The sequence below is a fragment of the Lontra canadensis genome, unplaced genomic scaffold (assembly GCF_010015895.1).
Source record: "Lontra canadensis isolate GAN:19392208 unplaced genomic scaffold, GSC_riverotter_1.0 scaffold120, whole genome shotgun sequence".
NCBI classification, from domain to species: domain Eukaryota; kingdom Metazoa; phylum Chordata; class Mammalia; order Carnivora; family Mustelidae; genus Lontra; species Lontra canadensis.
Window position 1 is genome coordinate 4,308,085 of NW_022631114.1, and position 10,552 is coordinate 4,318,636.

Genomic DNA, 10,552 nt, shown 5'->3' on the forward strand with positions numbered 1-10,552 from the left:
TGTCTGGTCACTCTCTCTTCATCCATGCCTGCCTTCTGTGAGGCCTTATCATCTCTCCAGTAATCGACGCTCCTCCAGACACTCCCCATGGTGTTGCCAAGATAATCTTTTTAAAACCACTCCTGGGATTTAGACCTGTCTATGGCTCTCTGTTGACTTACGTCAATACGAAATCCAAATCTCTTGTCAAGGCCAAGAGACTATTCTCGATCTCAACAGGATGAAAAGCCAGGAGACCCAATGATCTGTAAGGTAAATAGTCATCCTCTGATCTAAGCTGAGTACAAAATCAAAAGTCTACAGAACTTGGTTTTGTTTCTTAAATAAAGGAGACTGGTAGAGATACAGAATATTCATAAACACCAGGGGATGAACCCGGGCTAATAGGAAGGCCGGAGTGAGCAGAACACAGCTGCAGAGCTACCTGGGTACATTCCCATTTTCCTCCCAAGTGTCTCCTCCAACAGCTTCTGTAGTATGGTTACTATTCTCCCCTCGGCTTGCTCCTTTGAATTCATCTCTCTTTTTTTTTTTTTCCTTGGGAAGTCCTCTGTTGCCTTGTAACTGTGTAATGCAGCTCTCCCCTAACACATGTTCAATAAGAATATCACCTGCTCTTTGAATAAATGGATGCATGTGTCTCCTAGACCACGGAGATTAGAGTAACCCACTCGTACCCAACAGAAAATGAGCCTGGATGAATTTACGCTTAAATTTAGTGATCAAGTGGTAGGACAAAGAAGATAGAACTTGTATGGGGAGAGAGAGGAGCAGTAAGTTCAGGGAAGGAGGAGGAAGAAACATAACAGGGTGATTCCAGAGAACGTGTTGGGACAGGCTCGGTAAGGTTCCATACTGAAGGCCTTCTGGAAAGTGCAAAGTTGCAAGGTGTCTGGGGAATAATGGTGTGTGGTTCAGTTGATGCAGAAATAGAAGAAAAGGTCACCAGGCCCTCCGTGGTCTCATCTCACCCTGACTCTCGGCAGCGCACCAGGGACAGGCCCACGAGACCTTTTCTTTCTGCTCCAGCCACACTGGCCCTGGTAGTTTCTGGAGCCCCCAGGTTCTTTGATCTTAGTGCTCCCGAAATCAGGAGCGCCCTTCTCTCTTTGTTTTAAAATACGGATTTTATTATTATTCAAGTATGGTGAGGCCAACAGGTCAAGAAATGATGCCATGGATAAGAGGGTTTGTCCTCACTATGGAATGAATGTTGGGGGTGTTCCCCATCCCCCATTTCTGTATTGGAAACCTGATGCCTGATGGGATGGTATTTGGAGATGGGGCCTCTGGGATTCAGAGCCCTTATGAATGGAACCAATGCCCCTAGAGTTACAGGTGAGACATTCTGTGTTGTGTGAATGGAGGTCTCGGTTCTTGGATTCCCCATGGAAGATTTACTTGAGGATCTGTGCTCAGATAAAGATGGAAAGGGAAGTAGGGAGCACAAAGCAGGGTCTCAAGGCCAGTGCACTCTCGAGGTGGGAGAGTGCATAGGTCCAGATGTGGCAATGACCCTGATTGACGCTACAGGGGATTTTTCTTTTTCTGTAAGCAGGGTCTCGGGTCACAGACGGGGTGGTCTCTACTGGAGGCTGCTTCCTGTTGTCTGGGGGACTCCTCCCACAGATCAGGAGGGGGAGTTTTTGACCTTACAAGGTTTGTACCAAACCTCATGGCAGGCTTCCCCCATTAGGGGGCCCAAAACCTCAATGCAAGTGAATTATAATGAATCTGGGGGTCACCCTGGGGCAGAGGTAGAAGAGAGGGCCGGGGCGCCTGGGTGGCACAGCGGGTTAAAGCCTCTGCCTTCGGCTCAGGTCATGATCCCGGTGTCCTGGGATCGAGCCCCACCTTGCGCTCTTTGCTCAGCAGGGAGCCTGCTTCCTCCTCTCTCTGTCTGCCTCTCTGCTTACTTGTGATCTCTGTCTGTCAAATAAATAAATAAAATCTTAAAAAGAAGAAAAAGAAGAAGAAGAAGAAGAAGAAGAAGAAGAAGAAGAAGAAGAAGAAGAAGAAGAGGAGAGGGCATGTTCTGTACCTGTGGCTTTGGTCTCTTAGACCCTGGGGTCTTGGAAGCCACAAGGTCAGAATGTTCTACCCTGGGCTTTGAATGTGTCTCCTTTACATCACTGCCCTTGCCTCCAGCTCCTGTCTAATTATTGCCTAGTCTATCAAGAGCTCCCTTGCCTCTTCTGCTCTGTGAGGACACAGTGAAGATGGCTGTCTATGAGCCCGGAAGCAGGATCTTAGCACTTGTGAATCTGCTGGCACCATGAGAGTGGACTTCCATCCTCCAGAACTGTGAGAAATAAATGTTTATTGTTTATGAGCACCCGGGTCTCTGGGATTTTGTGCCAGTGGCTCAAGGCAGGTACCCTAAGAGTTATACTCATAGCTTTCAAGAGAAGGGGGATACCACTTTATGGGAGACACAAGGGGAAGCACCAGGGCTGGTCAAGGAGGCAGGTGGAGGAGAGGGGGAAGTGTGAGCATGAACCTTTATTGTAGTTTCCAGGGGAGAGAGCAGGTAGGGAAAGCAGGCTCAGGGTTGGCTATTCTGAGGGCTCTGGTACCCCAGCTGGGGTGATTAGGGCACAGGGGTGGTGGCCCAGAGTGTGACAAGGAATCCCAAGCAAGATCAAGAAATGTAAATCCATCTGCTGACTCATCAGAGAGAACCTACAGAACACCCGACATAAAGATTTTAGGAACAGAGGATACCTGGGTGGCTCAGTTGGTTAAGCGACTGCCTTAGGCTCAGGTCATGATCCTAGGGGCTTGGGATTGAGTCCCACATTGGGCTCTCTGCTCAGTGGGGAGTCTGCTTCTCCCTCTGTCTTTCCTCTGCTTGTGGTCTCTCTCTCTCTCTCTCTCTCTCTCTCTCTCACACACACACACACACACATACACATAAATAAATAAAATCTTTAAAAAAGAAAAAAAGATCTTAAAAACAACCCCAGGAAAAAAAAAAGACAGTAGAAAAAGCAAATATGGTTAGATTGATAGTACAATTCTCCGAAGCAACAGCAGAATGTGGATACACTGGGATTTCATTTTAAAGTGCTAAGGGAAAAATAACCGATATCCAAGAAATCTATGTCAATGTAAACATTATTTAAGAGTCAGGGGAACACAAAGGTATTTTCACACAAACAAGGATTAAAATAATTTTCTGCTAAGAGAGGCTCCCTGGAAGAATTACGAAGTACTTGTTTTGGGGGTGAGGAAAGTGAACCCAGAAGGAAAGAGTAGGCTGCGAGGAGGAGGAAGGTGAGGGAGGAAATTCATAAACAAAGGAATAAATCTAGATAAACATTTGAGGTAAAACAAGTAGACCTTGAGCAACATTCTCAACATTCACTCCTTCAGCAAATATTTATCGAGCATCTAAAATGCGCCGGCCATTGTTTTAGGGTAGGTGAGGTGAGGCTGCATAAAGCAGACCAAATGCCCACCCTTATGAAGGTTATAAATAAATAAGTAAAATATTTAGTATGCTACCAGAGGAGCTATGTAAAGGGGAAAAATCAAGCAGGGGCAGGGGATAAGCCTGTTGGAAAGAGCGGCAGGGATACATAAAACTCCAACCTCACCGCCGGAGGCCAGCGCCCACATGGAAAACCCCACGAGCTCAAAATGGCGTCACGGAGGCCAAGTCGCCAAACCCGGGTCTTCACACCGAACCTCGCTGCAGTTTCAGCCTCCCCCAGAAATGGAAGTCTTCACCGCTCCGTCAGGAATTTCCTGATCAAAACCTAGAAGGCACTTTCCAGCCAACAGAGGAAGATGATGTCATCCACCTAATAAGACCCGCTATCCGTCCCCCTGAGGGAAGGTGACCTTGCCTGAAAACAATCCTTTCTTTTGCTGATAACTCTTTGCCCCACCCTCTTTCCTATAAAAACTTTTTATTTTGTACAGCTCCTGAGAGCAGCCCTCTAGGGATTCTTGAATCATTTAGTAAAGCCGATTAGATCTTGCAATGTACTTGGTTGAATTTTTTAACAGGTGTAAGAACCGTTGGGTCTATCTCTGCCTTCACCATCTTAGAGGCAGCCCTGCCTCCTCCACCCGCCGCCCAAAATGACCAAGAAGAAAAGAAGAAAAAAGAAAAGGACGTTATGACAGGCCATCCCTGACCTTTCAAAGGGATGATCTGTGAAGACGAGTGGAAAGTCATGGGCAATGAGGGGACTTGCCATGGGTCACTTTGGGCATGGAGGACCGTTGGTAGCCAATCCTGCATTTTGAAGCTTTAGAGACAAAGTAACTACCTAACTGGGCGGGGCCCCTTGGGACTGAGCGGGTCTTGATAAGTTGGAGTGTTATTAGAATTCAGCATTTGGAAGGGTTTGGGTAGAAGAATGCTTAAATCAAACCCTTCTTGAGGGAAAGTAAGAAACAGACTTTGTGGGTTGTGGCCAGTCATAAATTTGTTTTAGTGCCAGAGTTTTTAAAAAGTGGATTTTACAATCTATAAATCAGTTTTATTTATGAACTTAAACTTGATCTATTTTCCAAGCATTTCTTCGCATAAAATAGGCTGAGCTAGCCTGGTGTTACTTGGACTGTGAAGCGGCACAGCTGTGAAATATCAGAGGTCCCCAACTTAGAACACTTGAATGTGTCTAATTTATAGACAACATTAATGAACAGGAGGATGGGAGCTTCTCTTCCTCTGACTTGCTGGCCACTTCTAGGAATGCCCCCCACCCCCAGGTTCTTACGTGTTGAGCTAGGTGGAGAGCACCTCTGGTGGTCCTTACTGATGCAAAAGCCATGGTCATGAAAGGGGACACCGTTGCCCTGCTCACCTGGCCCCTTGGGACTGACATCCATCGACCCCATGGGTGAAATTGTTAGCTAGATACTAGACCTGCATAGTGGAAGGAACACCCGGAGGCAGAGTCCAAGTCCTTGAAGGGGGGAATGTAGAGACAAGAGCTTGAGGCAAGGATGGTGACAAAGAAGCTATATATTAAAAGCCCAGGCATTGGGGGAGGGAGAGCACCATATTCTACCCTTGTGTCTTCCAAGACCTTGAGCTCGATAGATCAAGAGCTACAGGTGCAGACCCAATGCTCTCCTCTTCCCCCTGTGCCCCAGGGTAACCCCTGGACTCATTATAATGCATTTGCTTTGCGGGTACAGCTCCCTCCCAACCTAGTCCCATGAAGAAAGGCTGCCTTGTTGCTTGGGGACCAACCTTGAAGGGCCAAAAACTCCTTCTCCCAACCTGTGTGAGGAGTTTCCCAAAGGACTGGAAACAGCCTCTATTAGAGACCACCCCACTGTGCATCCCAGCTCCTCCCAGCCCAGAGAGACACAGTAATATCCAATTCCAGAACAACGTAAGGGCCACATCCCCCTAGAGGAACCTGTTTCCTCTCTCACCTTGAAAGTGTACTTCGGCTTTAATTAACTGCTTTATGCTGGCTGCTTTCCTTCTGGCTGTCTTTTATTAGAGCACAGATCCCCACGTAAATCTCGTGAGGAGTCCAAGGACGGAGACCTCCATTCACACAACACAGACTCTCCCACCACTGACAAAATGGGCTTTATTAAATATACACTCTGCTGGGAGTTCACTTTCATCCAAGTAGGGTCTCCATGGGAAAATGAATTCTGAGTTACAAACAGCTGAATTTCATCAATTTCTGCAATGCATACTCACATGGGAGGGTTCAAAGCCGGATGACGATGACCTAAGAGCAAGAAGAAAGATTCCCTGCCTCATTGAGGGGAACGTGCTTCTCTGTCAACGGCCAGAACACTTGGTCTAATCATGGAGAGTTGAACTTGGCTCTGGGTAGGGGCGTGGGAAGAAGCTCCTGTCAGTCAAGCTAAGGAGAATGAGTCAGCCTTCCACAACCAGGGAGGAGGGCGTGCAAGAGGCACCTTAAGGAAACAGCTAACCAGATAGAGAAGGTGTGCCACACCCTAGTTCTACCCTGAGCAAGCAGTCGGTTCATTCTCCTTTGAGAGGGAGTGGGTGTGGGGCCGGCAGGGGTCAGCCCCTGATCTGCCAGGCCAGCAGCTGGGAGCTGGGATGCCCATGGCCTCTCTTGGCCTCAGGCAATGCTGTCTTAGAGGGATTCAGGTCAACTGTGAGTCAAGGTCAGCTGTGCTGAGCCTCCGTTCTCTTGTCCTCTGAGCCTTTGTGAGAACACACCTGGGAAGGACCACCATTGATGGACTCAGGGACCTGAAACCCAAAGTCTCTTACCTCTGTTATAAAGGAGATGGGAACCCGTCTTACAGTCTTACAAAAACAGAAACCTGAGGGTAATAAACTCGGCTGTCTTGACGCCAAATGCTGAGTAATCTCATCGTCAGCATCACCCCGGGAGCTTAAAAAAAAGCATGCCGATATCTGGACCGCACCCCGGACATGCTGGATCCAGAATTCTGGGCAGAGTCCAGAAATGTGTAATTTATCAACCTTCCCAGGTGATTCAGATCATAAGCTAGGTCTGGGGAAAGTCTGACATAAAGGATCCAAATAGAATTCTCACACTGGTGATTCAATCACTGAAACACTCTTGACATAAAAAGAGCTCATCTAAATCAATAAGAAAAATATGAACAGTGCCGTGGAAAGGAAGACAGAGGCAGTTTTATTAAAAAAAAATAGAAGTCATTAATAGTTACATGGAAAGATGCTCATCCTTCCTACTACACTGTTGAAGCAACCAGATATGATTGTTTTTACCCGACAAATTGGCGATGCTGAAAACACTGGATAATTCTTAGCATGGCAAGTTGTGAGGAAGCCTGCAGGGCCATACACTATTGGTGGGAATGTGACTTGATACAATGTGTTTACAGAACCACTTAGCTATCTCTGACGAAACTGTAAATCCATGTGAAGTTTTTAAATACACATGGCTTTCATGAAATGATTTTCAAACATCTTACACTATGGGTATATTTGGAGAAGCAAGCAAAACGTGTAAGAATGGTCCTGGCAGCATTGTTTATGGTAGCACATTCTGGAAACAACCTGAACATCCGTTAGTAGGAGACAGTATGTCCTCTAAGGGGCAACCACACAATGGATTCCTATTCAACTGTTAAGAATAAGTTAGATCTATAGCGTTGATCTGGAACAATGTCTGGGAGTTGCTATTTCATGAAAAAGCAGTATGTATGGCTGGGATGCATTCGCAGGAAAGCGAAAATGGGTAGATATGGGTGTTGGTGTTTATATGTGCACAGAGTACTGAGAGGGGAACGTGAGAAACCATAAAAATGAAATAACTTCTAGAGAACAAGGTGTGGGTAAGAGAGATGCTTTTGTTTACTTTCATTTGACAACTTTGTAAATTATTGTTTTCCCATGAGCATTTATTACTTGTGTAAAGACAACACAAGGCAAAGAAACGGAAATGAAGAAGTGAGAACTTATACATACACAACCTCTGTGAGTACAGGGACCCCATTTTCTGGTCTTGTTCCCCATAGCAGATGCCCCTAGAAGGTCCACCACCTCTCCTGCCCCGCCCCTCCGCATTGTTGCAGCCGTGCGATCAGACTTAGTTCCAGTGATTTGCACTTGCCTTGGGCCTGTGTCCTTCCGCTTTCTACCTCAGGACCTTTACCCATTCCCTGAGTCTGACGCTAGGGAGGTTCAGGGGAATTGAAGCCCCAGGGAGTGAGCCTGGAGAGGGAAGTGACTTGGGGGGGAAAGTTCCCATCCTTCCCAGCCAGGGCTCCAGGAGGTGCTCTTCTCCCAGGGCCTGACAGGGTCAAGTCCTGACAGCCCAGCCTTCCTCTCCATCTCCCTCTCTCCTGCTCTGGGGTCAACACCCAAATCAGCCACCTCCCCCACGTACTAGTCTCAGCATCTGCCTTGCAGGGAACCCCGATGAAGTCACTCCCGAAAGAACTGTGGGTTCTTGGAAGCCACTGTTCTCTCAGGCTATGGCACCCACAGTGGTGGTCCCATTAGCAATGACCAAGATGCAGCAACATGGCAGGCTCTCTGCTGTGTGGACCGCCCCATTTGATCATCCCAGGGATGTGGGGTGGAAATTATTCTGATCCCCACGGATGGGGCGGGGGAGAGGGGACTGGGGTCACGGAGTCCGAGTCTCGGGGAGCCGCGGGTGGACAGGTGGGCAACGCCCCAGCTCTGGATGGATGAGCTCGTGCTCCCAGGCCCTTGCTTGTAGGCTATGGTGCCCGCAGGCCCCATCTGTGGGGTTCCCGGTCGGCGGAAGTAAGAGACCAGTTACAAGTCTAAACTGGACAAAAGCAGACCAAGAGATTAGGGTACAAGTGTCCAGCACTTTGGGAACTGAGCGGTGAAGATGTAGAAGGCATTTCCTCTTGGAAGAAAGGAGTCCCTTCAGCCAGGATCCGGGGAACCATCCCTCTCTGCTGTGTCCATCGCCAGGGGCATAGGCTGGGTGGGCACACAGATTGGTGGGGGGCTGGGGGTGCTCAGGTCACCAGCCTCACTGTGGGAAACGGGTGTAGCTCCTTCAGGGAAGAGCGGGAGTGGAGAATGGAGCCCTCACTTGAGGATGGGTCAGAAGCTCCCCCAGAGCTCTGCGAGCAAGGACTCCTGGTCACCCGTCCTCCCAGCGAGAATATTCTTCAAGAAGAAACCACTGGGTCTACGCGCAAATGCAGCTTCAAGATGAATTCCCAGCTCTTCCCTTCCAGCCCTGATCTCATCCCAAAATCCTCCCTCCCCATCCATAATTCAGAGCTCCCTTTGGAGAAGGGGAGCAAGGGGGAAGGGGGCACCGGCAAACTAGACTGACCCTGTTTAGAAATTTCCAACAAGGCCCAGGTGGCAAGCCCTCTGGGGCTGGGGCCCACCTAGGGGTTGCCCACACACCTGGTCATGGCTCCTCTTGGGGGCCGCCTCTATACAGGCACACACGTGGCACGTCTCTACTGACAGTCCTCCGGGACTGTCGAAGCAAAGAGGACAGCGGCTGCCAGAGACAAGCTCCTTGCCCTGAACCACAGGGTGTCCTTCCAAGATCTCATGGATAAGGTGTCTGAGGAGGGCGCCGAGCAAGAAGGCAATTCAGAAGGACAAAGGAAAACAACTTTATTAGCAGAGAGCGCCAAGACAGAATTATTTGTTCTTTTACATGGACCAAAGCTCCAAGTGTTCTTTGAGTAATATTTAATCAAAGGGGTGTTTCAAGTGGGTAGAGAAACAAACATCTGAACCTGGGATTGACTAAAATTCTCTCCAGGGAAAACATCCTGGATATGAAAACCATTGATTCTCTATGGGGTCCTGACTCTAGGGTCTTCAGACAAGGGCAGAATAATGAGCCTGAGGGCCTTTGGCCTGGCAAGGTCAGCAGGCAGTGATCTGGTGGGTGCCTTAAGATTTCTGGTGCTCCAGAAAGCCCAGAGCTCAGAGAATCCCTGGTGGGTGCCTCAGTTTCCCCCGTGGAGCTTCCTGTAGATGCTGAGGGTCCTGATCCTCTTTTGTGAGGTTAATACTTGGTTGGAGGTATTGGGGGGGGCACTGTGACTGTTAGCCCACTTATTCCCTTGGGCTTTGGGAAAGGGTTTTGAAAGAGAGAAGGGAAGGATGTTATGGGTTAAACCCAAATTCATATGTTGAAGGCATAGTCCTCAGAGTGTGACCTGACCTGAAAATAGGGTCAGCACAGGGGGAGTTCCTTAGAAGGAAGAGGTCATACTGGAGGAGGCTGGGCCCGAAACCAGGAGGACTGCTGTCCTTATTAAAGGGAAATTTGGACGCAGGGAGCACCATGCAAAGACGGAGGTGGGGACCCCAGGCAAGGCTTCCACGAGCCAAGGAGCACCGAGATTTCCAGCAAGTCGCCCGAGGCTGGCAGAGGGGCCTGCCCCATGGCCCGCAGGAGAAACAGCCCTGCCCACTCCTGGGGCTCGCGCTTCTCTCCCCTACAACCGGGAGACTATACGCTGCTGTGGTTTAAGTCACCCAGGCTGTGGGGTTTTTCTCCCGCAGTATGAACAGACTGTGTGGGCGCTGCAGTGGGGACACAGGGGTGGACACAGAACACAGGGAGGAAGTTGCCCAGGGGCTTGTGACCCACGAAAGGAGCCATCCTGAGGGCTGGTTGCAAGACACCAGCACCAGCGTCTCCGACGGAGCGGCGACCTTCCCTTCTCCGCACTTGTGCCCAAGCTGGAAGGAAGAGCTAAGCTCCTGCCATCTCCCTCCAGCAATCCGCTCGCCCCACGAAAGAGGAAGAGAAGGTGATTCATATTGTTATCTGAGGCCGGATGGAGACCAACACTCTGGGTGATAAGCAGCCACTGGAAAGAAACAGGAGCTCCCATGATGCCTTGCCCGCTTCTGGCAAAACTCAGTATTCCGTCTGCCTCCTACCTGCCTTCTTTTAGGATTCGCTGATGGATCTTGGTTTCCTGCCACGTGGAAAAACCCTTATGATAATTCATTATTCTTCCAAAAAGTCTCCCTGAACGAGGTTTCATGATCTAGAGGTCCAGTTCCATGCTGGATTTAGGAGGAAAATGCCAGAAGCCTGAGCATGAGTATCTGAGGGCAAATATCTATGAG